Consider the following 15008-nt stretch of genomic DNA (forward strand, 5'->3'; position numbering starts at 1 on the left):
TGAGAAGGAGGGAGGAGACCATGGGTAGGCCTGCCCAGCTCCAACCCCCTGCGCGTTTCCCCCACTCTGTGTGTTCCCAACTCCCCATGGAGACGAGCCCCTAGAGATGAACTGGAGGCATTCCCCTGCTTGTCTCCAGCCTCTAGCTCATCTCCATCCTCCTAAGGCTGTTGAGGAGCAGAGGAATGTCTCCAGCTCATCTCCAGGGGCTCATCTGCAGCCCCCTGCTTGTTCCCTTGCTCTCCCCTTATTTCCCATTGTCCCCTACTCTCCACTGTTGTCCCCTCATTTCCTCTGTTCTCCCCTCATTTCCCCAGCTCCCTGATCATTTTCCCTGCTCTCCCCTCATTTCCCTTGCTCTCCCCACTGCTGCAGCTGGTGACTGCAGGAACACTGGAGGAGTGAGCAGGGGCTGGGGCTGGGCATGGGGCACAGGAGCCATGCAGGGGAGGAGGCAACAGCACCTGTGGGGGGGGGGGGGGACATGTGGCCCCTGTTGAGGGGAGCAGTCTGTGAGCTGTGCAGGGGGACAGGGACCAAGCCCTCCTGAGCAGCCTCCCCATATGCCCTCCCCACACCCCCAGTCCCCCTACAAACCCCTCACTCACATACCTGGCCCTGTGGGTCAGGAGTGAGGGAACTGGGGTAGGGGGCAGGGGCAAGGGCAGGGCACTGGCATATCAGTACTGCTCAACACTACACATCCTGGTGAGCGAAGAGGGTAGGGGTGGCTCTGATTTTTCTATGACAAAAAAGCCAAAAGTCAATGCTTAACTGTATAGATGTTTAGAATTTATTTGATGATGATGATGGAGGCACTGGTAGGTTTCCAAATTGCTTTACAATTGTAAATATATCAATAAAATATTGCCCAACTGATTTGATCAATCTCTCTCTCTGTATGTCTAGTGGTCTTTTGTTTTACTTGTAGAAAAACATAGATGTTGGCATAGTTTAAAGAGTGATTTGGGGATTTTTATCAGGGATTTTGTAGTTTTTAAATAGGCAACACCAGAATTCCTACTACTGAGGCAAATAGTAGGAGCCAGGCAGAGGACCCTGCTTAGAGCTGGCACCCAGGACCCAGCTGGAGGTGGCTGACCTCGTGGCCACTTGGAGCAAGGAGGACATGTTTTGACAGTTCAAAGCAGGCCACCACCCTGACATCTTTTGGGCAATAGCTGCCCATATGGCCAGGCAGTGGCACACATGGCAGTAGTGCCTCAGAAAAGCCAACTGGGCTGCCAGGCAGCTGGCTCAGAGGTGTAGATGCCTCTAATGTCCATGCAGTCCCCATCTGAGGCTGCACGCTATCACAGGTGGCAGCAGGTCACAGCCAGGCAGCAGCCCCCACTGCCACACTGCTGCAGTGGGTACAGGGAACTCAGGGCTGCTTCGGCAGTCCAGCTGACACAAGAGGTAGTGCCCCAGGTACCAACTGGCTGGGACCCAGAAGTTCCTGAGAGTGACTAGCCCTGAGCTGCTTGCCAGGGGAGGTTTTTATACTGCTGGGGCCAAAACCTGTGCTGGCCCCAGGCTTTAGCTCCCCCTGGCTGCAGATTCAGGAAGAGATAGGCAGGGTTATTTTGCCCCAAGTGGCACAATTTGCTCCACACCAAAGTGCATGTCCAGGCACATGCGCTGAGGCAAAAAGCCCCAGCTCAAATTTGCACCGCTTCCATTTTTGCTGCTGCAAGTGCACATGCCTGCATGTGTGGATGCACCCACACTGGGACCCAACCCTAAACCCTGATTCTAAACACAACCCGAATTTGAACTATTTACATCTTCCAAGGGCTAAAACATGTTGCCCAGTCTGTCTAGGAGTTTTGGAAGATACTATCCACTATGTTTTAGAATGTTCTTTATAATGATGTAAGGAGATTCTTTTTATTACCGTTCTTGCTGAAATTGATACATTTTTCAAACAGAGAGAAATTAATCTGGCTTTTACAACAAATAGATCCAAATTTAATAAACCATCTTGCAATTTTTGCTTATAAGGCTAAGATGATTAGAGTTAAATATCCTTTATTACTGATATGAGTGATATATTTTAACATTAGATTTGATGTTATTGTCTCAAGTACAACAATAGTATAGATTCATGTCTTGATTTACTACTATATTTATATTAATAATGTTTTTATGTTGGTGGGCTCTATTTTTAGTATATCTGTAGTTTTTAGCATACTATCTGTACTATACTTAACACACTGTAATTACAGTGCATCAGAGCAGCCTCCCCACACATCTACAGGCACCCTGTCTACCCAGTTCCCATTCTTCAAGCCATTCATGAATGTACTGAACAGTCCTGGATCCAGAACAGCCTTCAGAAAGCACCCCCTTGACACCTCCTCCCAGCTTAACCTTGAGCCACTGATGATTACTTTTTTTAGTATGATTTTGTAACAAGTTATAAACCTACCTTGTAATAATCTAGATGATTTCTTATTTTATTTCTGAGAAAGTTTTGGCAGATTGTATCAAAAGCTTTACTGAAATTGAAGTATACCACATCCATTGCTCTCTTCCCAATCACAAAGCCCTCCAACTTGTCCACAAAGACTCGCTTTTGACAAAACCACGATGATTGTTCCTCATCTCAAATATTTATTTATATGCTCCAACATCTTTCTGGGTATCAAAGTTGGCTGACTAATCTTCTGAGTATGGAGCCAGACCCAGAGAATTTATTATGGAAAACCTTCATAGTAAGAAATCAATAAGAAGTTATTAAACATTTCCTGATTTGATCCATCATTTAGATGCAATATTTTGCTAGTTTCCAAAGTATTAACTGTAAATCAAAGAAATCAAATAAAAGAAAGGGTCAAAAGCATGTTATTTAAGCATAAATAAGTTGATGAATCATCAATGACAGGATGAAAGGAGGAAATATAAAAACCATACATAATATTTTACTGGAATTTTAGTAAAGTCTTTCAACAATTAACTTCATGGTTTAAAGCAATATTTTTTCTTATGATCAGGCAGGATTTTGTAATAGATACCTATGGCTGAGGACATGTGATGGAAGCATTTGGGCTTCTCTCATACCAAAAATTTGGACACTAAATTGTTCAAATTATAAACATTTGTTAGCAGCACCTGAAGTAAAATCCCCCACTGTCACATGATACATGAAACCCTTAGCTCTGCACTTTTAAATTTTTCTGCTCAAATCTATGTAGTTTGATGGGCTCTCACAGTACTTAAAGGTGCTCTAAATACACACATTAAAACTATTTTTGAATATTTTTAAAGTGAAACATAGGCACTTCAGAGTTATTTAGTTTAGGCTTAGGACAGGTAAGAAAGAAAGGGAATAGCCTTCTAGGGAGGGAATCCTCTTAAGCAACCAATGTAAAGGCTCAAATAAACACACATTGATTATGCAGAGGTATATAAATAATGAAAAACAGCAAAACAAACTAGTCATGAGCTGACATTTCTGTTCCATGGGCAAATTCCAATAATTTGAAAATATTCTTTATTCTGAGTCCCAACAAAGCCCCAAATTAGAAATTCCTTGTGAAACAAGTGGCACTGACAGAAGTGACATTTATCACATGATCAGCCTCTGACAGAAGCATACAGCTGCAGAGCTCTTCAAAAGTGCCCGATCATGTGACAAATTAACTCTTATGTAATGAGGGTTTAGAGGAGGGCATTCCAAAGCAGAGCACTTTCATTAACTTCCATCTGTCCCCGTGATGATTGGGGCTGGACTGATGCAGCCTAACCCCACCCTTGGTGCTGTCTGCAGAATGGGAGGGGAGGGAACTCTAGATTGGGATTTGCCCAGCCTGACCTGGAAGAGTGGCTGTCTGGATTCGAGCCCCCTCTGAGGTAGGGGGCTCCAATATACGCACACCCCATCCAAGCTCAGGCTAGGCAAACCCCAGCCTGGAGCTCCCTTCCCTCCCTTCTGCCCCCTGTGACAGCTGAAATTATGTCTGTGTGATACAGGTGCTTGCTGAAGGCTCTATGAAGATTATATCAAGTGTTTTTCTGTATTTGTTTAGATATTAAGCTATATGCTGTTGCTAAAAGCCTAATTAAAGTTTAGGACATAGTGAGGCCTTGTATACAGTAAGGCCTAGTAAATTTAGCAAAGCCTTGCAGTAGTAAGGCCCTGTGGCATAGTTAAACTTACCTTATCAAAGAAATGCAAGGCTTGCACTGCTAATTGGTCAGTCTAAGAACAGTTGAAGTAAAAGGAATCTGAGTGGTTGTACGTTATCAAAATGATTCAGAAGCTTTAAATTGGCTGGAATATCTGGAAACCATTCAGAAGGAAGAGACAACTCTGTAAAAGAATTAGTTAGCTGTTGCCTGAATCAGTGGGCCTGTGGACCTCCAAGAGCCCAAGAACTGCATCCCAGGGTCCTTTCCAGTACCCCTTTGGACAGTGTCGTTTGGGGACGCCTGACTTCGCTGAACTTTGAGGAAAAGAAGCTTGCTGTGTATCAGGCATCAGAGGGGACTGCCTATAAGTTGCCGATGCTAATTGCTTTTGTCTGTCATTGTTTGTCTTGTTACTACGCATAGCTGTGTTTTTGTTAAGTCAATAAATCTTTCTTACCTTTCTACCCCCGACCATACTCTCAATCCCGAACCCTCCGCAGGCAGCTGAGACACCCCCTCCCCTCCTGCAGACAGCACCATTGTTGAAAGGGGTGAGGGGGTAAGGAAGAGAGGCTGCAGACAGACAGCTCCTCCTGGATCAGCTCCGAAGTGGAACTTGATCCCCCCATGCCTCCAACCCAACGGCAAATGTCAGTTGGGTGGGTTGGGGGCGGGGGGAGGGGAGGGTGACTGTAACTCACGGCACTTTCTGCAAAGCATCATGAGTTAGAGTGGGGAGCTGCACACCTATCAGTGTCCAAAATTCCAAGTTGTGACAATCCAAATGTCTCATTTTGACAGAGCCAAACCACCTTTTTTGCAGTCTTGTTTCAATTAGGTCAATATGTCAGCACATATATTAAATATCATTATAAATACTAAAATTGGTGCTTTGCTACTATTTTGGTTCTGTTTTGCTATTAAACCTAAACATATTGTAATTAATACTAATATAATATTCAAACAAAAAATCAACTAAAATGACATTGTCCAAACATAGTTCTTATTTTTTTGCCTTACAAAAATTGTTGAAAATAGATCAAATCTGGCGTGGCTTTTCAAATTTGATAAAAACCAGGGGGTCGGGGGAGTGTTTCTTATAGTTTCATAGTTGGTAGGGTCAGAAGGGACCTGAGCAGATCATCAAGTCCAACCCCCTGCCATGGCAGGAAAGAGTACTGGGGTCAAACGACCCCGGCGAGGTGTTCATCCAGCCTCCTCTTAAAGACTCCCAGGGTAGCAGCCAGCACCACTTCTCTTGCCAGTTGGTTCCAGATCCTAGCCGCCCTGACAGTGAAGTAGAGTGCCTCCTGATATCTAGTCTATCTAGCCTGATATCTTAGTTTTTACAGAAAACTGCTCTGTCAGAATTTTGAACTGCTCTCATTTACAGCTCTTCAAATAACCTGTAAGGTGCTCAGTGTTTTTAAGTGTAGAATGCTTTGCATAGTCTATAACTGGAGCCACAGTTATCTACATATATTATAGGGATTTTTCAGTGCTATGAAAAGAAATCACAAAGCGTTCAAACTTGGTTTTGAAGTCTTTGGGCTGGAGTTGAGTCTGAAAATAATTTTGCTCTTTCAAGGCAACTAGAAACTTCTTCAGCTCTGAAAAACACACTCAAGAAAACTTTCTTCTGCTTATTTATCTGCAGACATCTAAAGACTTCAAATTGGGTTCTCTAAAAAAATGTGGTTGTCCCAATCTGAGGGCTATGATCTCATTCTCTCAAGAAAAAACAAAATGAAACTTGTGTCTACAATTATCTCTAGGCATCTTTCTCTGTATTGTGTTTTCAACTATTTTGTCAAGATGTTCCCATTGTCTTCTATCTTCAGTATCTTTCTCATGTTTTTATGTTTACTTGTGTTCCCACTTGGACAAATTAAAATGCCATTCCTATCTCCATTCTGAGACTGAGTCAAAACTAAGATTTTATATAATTTATTTCAAATTCAAGTAAAGATTATAATACTTAACCAATATTGTTGATGTCCTGAATACTGTCCATCTGGTCTGAAATCTGGATCTAATCATACAGAATACCCACCAGTCTACTTCTTTCAAAATGCCGTCTTCTCTAGCTGTTCAGTGATCATCGTGACTGGCTACAATATGTTTTGTCTCAAGTTCCCTTCAGAGCCTGATTGAATTGGAAAACTTCTGTGCTTAGATCATCTACTTTATAAGGATCAAGTTCCATGGCATGATCTCCAAAATAAATGCAAATAACCATAATACTCGCTTTTACATGGATCTTTTAAAATATTTAACTAGAAATTGCTTGATCAAAATCACTGGCAATAAAAGCAAAATGTACTCTGCCTGTAGTTAGAGAGACAACGGTTTAGGGGGCATTTTAGGATTCTATGGCACGTACTTAACTTTTGAGACATACATGTTTTAACACACAAACACACCAGAATCTGAGAAAGAATGATTCCATTCATCCCCAAAAACAATGATAAACTGATTTGAAGATTTCTTCAGTACAAAGCCATTAGTGGACCAAAAGATTTTTATTAAAGTTTGTGCTCTGCCTTTGAAAACTTGTAATGTCAGTAAGAATGAGAGCCCTGATTTCTAGTATTTTGAATGCCACTATGTTTGAACGGCTGCTCTAACTACACTAATTAGTTATATAGTCTGCATGCAGGTGTTTAATTATCAAGGTTCTGCTAGCTAGTTTGTTTTTACTTAAGTGGTTTGCTCCTTTAGTGGCCTTTCACTGACATGTACACAGACTGGGGAAAAATGGAACCCTTTGAAAAAAAATAAGATCTTTGATCTAAACAGTTTAATTTAGCCTTCTAAAACAAGTAAAATGAAACTCAGTTGGCCACACACATGCACATTTGTGAGCTGACAATGCAAATAAAGAATATTCAAAAGTGTGCTTAGCAAATCATGACTCTCAACCTTACTAATTGGAATTTATTATTCAGTCATGGAATGGGAAGTCCATTCTCCCTACTGAAGGGAGTTTATTACTGCAGGTATTGGGAAGGAAAAGGGAAAAACTGCTGTCTAAGGATTCCTGGAAAAGGGCAGTTGTTCCCATAAAAACAGATTCTGTCTAAATGATGTATAAATAAAGAGTTTTGTTAAATTTAGTTTGCTTGTGCAGATAAAACTCATAATAGAAAAAAGAAAAACTCTAATGTATCTTTATCCACAGCAAGGAAACAGGAAGGCAGGACTCCTCAGAATACATTCAACTAAAGAAAATTCCATCAGAAGAATCCATCTTGTTCTATTTGAGAAAAGCCATGGATGTGTATTAGTTTCTTAGTTTTAACAGTTTGCATCAAGAACTACATACACACACACACACACACACACACACACACACACACACACACACACACACTGTATATACTCTATCTATATATCTGCCTCTTTCCCTCTTTAACAAATATATATGAATGTATTCTTATACGATTATATGTATATATATTTATATATATTTATTTATGTTATTTAAAAGGGACAGAGACAGGTATATAGCCTAGTGGGTAAAGCACTAACATAGCTATTAGAGATCCTTATTCAAGTTCCCCTCAGGTTCATACAGAGCACAAGTCTACACCCCATTTCACTCAAACAGAATTAAACTTGGGTCTCTGACAAGCCAAGCCAGTGCCCTAAGTACCAAGCTCCACAGATGCATACAGTCTCTCTTCAAACATGGCTCCACTTCATGAAAATGTTCAAATGCTCTGCACTGGATCAAAAACCCGAAAGCTGCCATGATACAGATTGTTATCCTCCAAGCAGCTCTAATAGGAGATACTTTTCTATAACTACTAAAGCCAGGAGGCTTTAAAAGCAAACAGCTTTATTAATCTCTTACGTAACCATGAAGGTTATAAAAGATCATTTTGAGAGAAAAATTCTTCCCATTTCTAGAGTTGCAACACCAGTTCTTGCTTACCTCTTTACCTTTATACCAAACAGACATACAACACATTGTTGTCCATAATTCCTGTCAAATAGAATTGACTTTTTGAAGAGTGCTGAATATAAAGACTGATGATGTAAGGATGTGTTTTGTCTATTACCATGTATGCTATCAGACATCAAGAACTGCATTAGTATTTTATTTCCTGGAAAAATTGTAAGCCCACAATCAGTCTGTTGTAGGCTATAAATCCCAGTGATGATTTTCTGGTCATCATATATCTATTATATTTAGCTCCTAACTACCTAGGACTGGTACATATAAAGCTAATCTATTAATCATTTGAGGGGATAAACTCTATGTTCTTATGACTAATTGCTCAAGTTTATGAGAACAGAGAAAATTTGCAAACAAACAAGGACCAAATACAAATGAGAAAACCCTTGTTAAGGTTCCCTGAAGTAAAATTAAATTGGCTTGCTTAGGTTTAAAACAGCATAACAATATTTTAAATGCCTTTCAGACTTTGAAAGTCTTTTTATATAGCAGTCTATGGTCAATTTATGGTTTGCAGAAAATAAAGTTTGAACTCATCTGGTCAAAGTTCAATGTTACAAATGCGACCCTTATATAAAGATTGACTAAAAGGTGGAGAAAAAAGTGTGACCATAGGAACTGGCACAACAGAAGCAATCGGTCAGTGGGCTATCTAGATCCTTGTTCTTCCCGACACTGTGCAAAGTCAGATGCTTCAAAGGAAACATACTTTAGAGTTGTTTACACACAGTAAGCTTTCCACAGGAAGTGTGCAAGCAGAAAAAAAGGACTACATTCATTTAATAAAATAATATTTAAGGAATAATTGTACTGGCTCCTCCCATAAAGCAGTTCTGTAAAGGAATATTTCTTTCTAATACCTGATGCTAATAAATGAATGCCCTCATACACGAAGTAAACATCCTCAGTAATCCACGTTCAATACAGCTTTAAAATACAAGCATTTTATAGACATTCAGGATCCTTGGCTTCTCCATATTTTACTCACTATTTAGAGCTAGTTCTACAAGTATCAGTGGAAAGAATTAGGACAATATAGAAAATATCTTACATGGAAATGATCCAAGTCCTCCAGGTCTATTCTGAGCTGAGATTTAGGAACCTGGCATTTCTATTACAGATAAGCCAGGGGAGCAACATTCAGATCCAAATTAAAAACAGATCAAACCAGAAGCATTTGGCTCCAAGATTTTGATTCAGCCAACTGCATAGAAGCCAAGTGTGTAATATAGACATAAGTCTACAATTCAAACATCTCCAGCATTTTGATTTATGCTCCTATTAAACAAAATTAACTTAAATACTAGCTAATGTTACAGTTTGTGCAATTAAGTGTTAAATGAACAAATAAAAAACCTGCCATGGCACTCTGGTTGAACCGCACTGATCTAATCAACTTCATGCATAAGAAGCCATAGGATTTAAATGCTCCTGCATAAAGCTCTGAATAATCTCCAATTAAGATATTTTAGAAAGACATTGTTTTGATTTAAAGTCTTTACGTAATGGGAAATCCATTAGATCTCTTGGTAAGGTTTTCAAATGGCTGCTTACCCTCACTGTTATACACTTACACCCCTTATAAAATTGCTTCTTTGCATAGTGATGATAAACCACAACTGAGAGCTAGCACATTCAGATTTTACAGAGAGTAGTGGCATAACAACAGGGTGAACAGGGCAACTGGCCTGGGTGCTAATTTTGCAGGGGAGGTGCTCACAGAGTCAGACAGAAGTTGCTGCTGCCCCTGTGCCTCAGGCATCCAACCATATCCCTACGATGCTGAAGGAGAGTCTAGATGGGCCCAACCCAAAGCCCAGGATCCAAACATCTCTGAAGAGGTAAAAAAGGTGCATCTCAGCAGATCAATGTGGTTCATTCTAGTGCTAGTGAAAGATAGTTTGCTGGAATACATTATCTGCTATATTTTTAAATATCTCAAGGCATAGAGTACTGCTCCCTTTGTGAAAGTCCAGGCTCTCCACCTGATGGCTGATGATGCCATGGCAGAAGTAAAGAGCCGCCATGAAGTCCAGCCAGAGGTTGCCTGGATGAAGTTAGTCTCTGGCCCAAGGAGGCGCTGCACCAGGGTGACCACCCTCTTGGAGATGCACAACCATTTCAAGCCCATCAAATCAGCAGAGCCAGGCGACCTGTTGGCCTCAGCATGAGGCCACCAGCAAATGTGTCCAAAAGAAGATGCAGTGTAATCATGGTGAGCAATTCCCTCCCGAGGGGGACAGAAGGCCTTATCTCTCACCCCTACCCCTTAGCCCATGAGGCCTGTTGTCTCCCTGGGGCTTGTGTCCGGGATGTGACAGAGGATCCCCAAACACATCCAGCCCTCCGACCACCATCCCATGCTGCTCATCCACATGGGCACAAATGATACGGCTCGGGGCAATCCCAGCTGGGTCATGCGTGACTACAGAGCTCTGGGGGCTGGGCTTAAAGGTCTGAGAGCTCAGATAGTTTTTTCCTCAATCTTCCCTGTCATGGGTCCTGGAGGGAAAGGTGCATTGGTGAGGTGAAGAGAAGACTCAGGGGACAGGCAGTCAATTAACTGTTCTAGCCTAGGTCATGCCAATCACAGTAGTAACAGCTTAAGTAGCCCAAGGGAACCCACTCTTACAATAGCCCAAGGAAAGGTCATGTCCCATCACACAAGGAAGCCTAGGGCTTCCCATGGCAGACTCAACTGCCTGTACACAAATGTCAGGAGCTTGGGAAACAAGCAAGAGGAACTGGCCCTTTTCTTGTACAATAAAGATTATGACCTCATAGGGATAACAGAGACCTGGTGGGACTCTACCTATGACTGGTCTGTGGGTATAGAAGGCTATACCCTGTGCAGGAGAGACCATGTTGGGAAGAGGGGTGAAGGTGTAGCTCTCTATGTCAAGGAGCAGTACACCTCCCTACAAACCACATTCACTAATCAAGAAGGGTGCCTCAAGACCCTCTGGGTTAAAATACGAACAAAGCATGGGGAAGAGGATATAACTGTAAGAGTCTATTACAGACCTCCCAACCAAGAAGAACTGGATCGAGAATTCAATAGGGAACTGGCTGAGGCTGATGCATGATTGTCATGGGGGATTTCAACTTCCCCAACATCCTCTGGGAAGAGCACACAGACAAATCTGACCAGTCATGTAGCTTTCTCACCTACATTGATGATCTCTACTTAACACAGGAGGTCTACGGGCTGACTAGGGGAGAGGCACTGTTAGATCTGGTTCTGGCCAAAGGGGATGATCTTGTTGAACAGTTACAAATGTCCAACTCGGGATCCTTAAAATTCTAGTTTATTAGGCGGATTGAAACACTGTAATCATAAACCTTGGGGCTGGTCCACACACACACACACACACACACAGTAGCAGGCTACAGAGTCAGGTATACCTATCCTACAAGCGCTGGAGTTTGTTGTTGAGGCTTCTTTCAGTGTGGTGTTATCTTCCAGAAGGGGGTCGCCGGCTGGTCCTTCTGGCTGGACAGGTCTGATCGAGTTGGAGATCAAGAGGGCGCCACTGAGGGTCACTTTTCACTGCCTTTTATCTGTCCCTGGCAGACTTTGGTGACTCCCCAGTTTTCTGGTTTGCCCAATCCAGGGGTCATTGACCCTCGTGGGACTTTCCCCCCTCGGTGGCTACTGGACAGCATCTGTCAGCCCCAGAGGTCGTCCACATGTACGTGCAGGTTTGGGAGTCCGTTGATGAATTTAGAATAGGGCTCTGGGAGTGGTCGATCTGGAGATATTCAGCCCAAAAGTTGGTCTCTGGTGTTGATTAAGTCAGGCCAGGGCTTCTAGCCCTTGATCAGTGAGGTTTAGAGATTTCCCGGTTGCTACATTGTCTTCTATTGAGTTCAGCTTCCAGGTGATAATTGCTGCCTGCTTCCATGTTACACATTCAATCACTGATTCACTCACTCTTTCAGAGGCCAGCCTGATACAGGGAAGGGCAGTTTGATTCCTGCCCTTGTTAACAATGTTACAATGTATAACTTACTAAAACACATTTAGTTGCAAGTTGAAAGGTGAGGAGTATAAAATATAAGCTACAAATGCCATGGCACACAAATAGATAAAAATACCGAACTACAAGGGGAGATACAAAATGCACACATACAAATTTTAAAATACAATTCCTTATCTTAAAGTGAAAGAGAAGAAGGAAGAAAAGGTAGAAAAAGAGAAACATATCCAAAGAGGGGAGAGCAAATGCAGGCAAGAGGAAAAGAGGGCTTTCTGCTACATTAGAGGAAAAGGTGGCTTTCTGCTACAATCTGGTGAGTAATCTGAGGATAAAGGGCAAGTTTGGTGACAGCAACCATGAACTGATCACCTTCTCCATTCAACATAGGGTGGGAAAATCCCTCAGTAAAACAGAAATCCTCAACTTTGGGAAGACAAACTTTCACAAACTCAGGAGAGTGGTCAGTCAGGCACTAATAGACCATGGCCCCTTGGGAGTCCATGAGGAATGGTTATTCCTTAAGAACTCAATCCTAGAAGCACAAGGGAAGTCCATCTCATCCTGCAGGAGATACAGTCAGCAGGCAGGAAAGTCCCCTTGGCTAAACAGGAAACAGTTGGACCTCCTGAAACTTATCACCAAGGAGGACTTCTCAGCACTTGCCTGCACCTGTAGAATGCAGTTCAGAAAAGCCAAGACAGAAATTGAATTCAGACTAGCCATCGGAATCAAGGACAACAAAAGTCCTTCTTCAGATATGTGGGAAGTCAGAAAAAGAACAAAGGCAACATTGGACCCCTGCAAGATAAAATGGGGCAGCTGACATCTGATGCCCAAGAAAAGGCCAATGTCCTAAACGAATACTTTGCATCAGTTTTCTACCCGCCCAAGGGAGTCACACTGTCAGACAGAACGCAACACTTCCAGGGAGTGGGAGATGGACCCATATTTGACATTGATCAGGTGAGGGAATACCTTAAAAGGCTAGATGTTCCTAAGTCTGCAGGCCCAGACAGAATGCACCCAAGAGTCTTGAAGGAGCTGGCAGACATCATAGCACACCCTATGGCAAAGATAGTTGAGAACTCATGGCACTTGGGTGAGGTACCAGAAGACTGCAGCCTCGACCATCTCATGGTCCGATGTCTGGGGAACTGGCTCAGGGTTTGGACCCAACAAGTACTAGTTGCTGGGAGCAAATCAACATAGTACAAGGTGACCAGAGTCCCTCAGGGCTCAGTTCTCAGGCTGGTACTCTTCAACATCTTCATTAATGACCTGTGTAATGCTCCCAATTATTCAAGGGTGGGATTTTCTTGATTTCCCACCAAGTTAGGCCTCACCTCAACTCGCCTGCCACAACTCTGATGATAAACAATTAGGTGTTCCATGCTTTCAGTTTTTATTTTTTTTTAAAAAAGGGAATTATTCAGGGTTTATTTTCCAAACATAAAAATGAGGTTGAAATCAGGATAAAAGGAATAAAAGAAAAAAAAAATCAGTTTAAATCAGGGAAAATATTAATACAGTTCCCATGGCAGAGAGAGAGGAAGGAAGGAAGGCTAGGACTAGGGAAGGGGGAGGGGTGCAGCACAGCCCATCAGCCACTCCCGGGGCTGCAGCAGGGAGCAAACCAGAGGAAACTGTCAATGAGTGCAGTGGGGGGGGCAGGAGGGGGTGCGGCTGTTGCTGCTATGTGCACCCTGGGAGGGTTGCAGGCTGGGGAACTGTGCTGGGCTCTTTCCAGGGGGCACATGCCCTCAGATCTGTGCACAGGATGAGAGCAGGCTGCCCCTGAAGGCTGGGGCCAGCGGCAGCACTGGGCTCAGCAATTGACTGCTGGGGGACCTCCCCCCCCCAGTTGGCGATCAGCTGCTCAGGGACACACCTGGTCAGTGATCAGCTGCTGGGGGACCCCTCCCAGTCAGCCATCTGGTGCGCCCCCAAACTCAGGAGGCACCAGTCGCCCATGCCGGGAGCAGCCAATGCCAGCTGCCTGCAGCTGCTGGGCAGTGCTGCACCGTGAACCCCCCGGGGCTCTGCTTGTCCCCATTCACCCCAACCCCTGCTGCAGAGGCCATAGGAGCAGCCGACACCACCTGCCTGCACCATGGCATAGCACAGCCCAGGGGCTGGGGGGAGTGGTGCGTGGCCAGACCTGGAAGTGGGGGGTGATCCCGACCCCAGCACCGGCACCTCCCACCCCGCCTGGGGTCACAGCTAGGAGCTCCACACTCCTAGGCAGTGTCTCCAGCCCTGTGGGCCTGTGCAGAGCAGCTGGGTGCAGCACCTGCTGCAAGAAGTGCAGCTGGGCTCTGCCCTCCTGACCCCCTCGTGGGGCTCACAGCTCCCAGCACCCAGAGGAGGGCCACAGCCAGAGCCACCAGGGTGCAGCTGGGACCCGCCTCCCCAGGAGCGATTCTTATTGCCTCTGCTGCTCCACCTGGGGTCAGAGCCAGAAGCCCCATGCCCCCAGGCAGTGGCTCCAGTCACCCTCACCCTGGCCCCCACGTGGCCACCACCCCCCTCTCCGCATGCAGCCAATGCCATCCCCCCACCCCCCTCATGTCTGGTCAGAAACCTGCACCTCTGGTAACCAGCACATTTAGGTTACTGGCACCCCCCCCTCCCCCACCAAGACATTCCCCCGAGCCATTGCCCACTTGTGTCAGTTAACAGGGATTTTACTGTACCCGGTAAAATTGAGTGAACTGAAAAATGGGTGTAAATCAGTAAAAACTGAGTAAGTTCAATAAAAAAACAAATTTAAATCAGGGAATTTATCTGTGAAAAAAATAAAAAAATAAATCAGTAAAACCTGAAAATGTGGAACACTATAAACAATTGAATAGGAGGGGTTCAGTGTTGCTAAATACAGGGGTCCCACTTTGGCATACTCACAGATCCAAGAGTATTTGATGAAGGGGGCTCCA

Source organism: Alligator mississippiensis, chromosome 5, assembly GCF_030867095.1.
Source record: "Alligator mississippiensis isolate rAllMis1 chromosome 5, rAllMis1, whole genome shotgun sequence".
Classification (NCBI taxonomy): domain Eukaryota; kingdom Metazoa; phylum Chordata; order Crocodylia; family Alligatoridae; genus Alligator; species Alligator mississippiensis.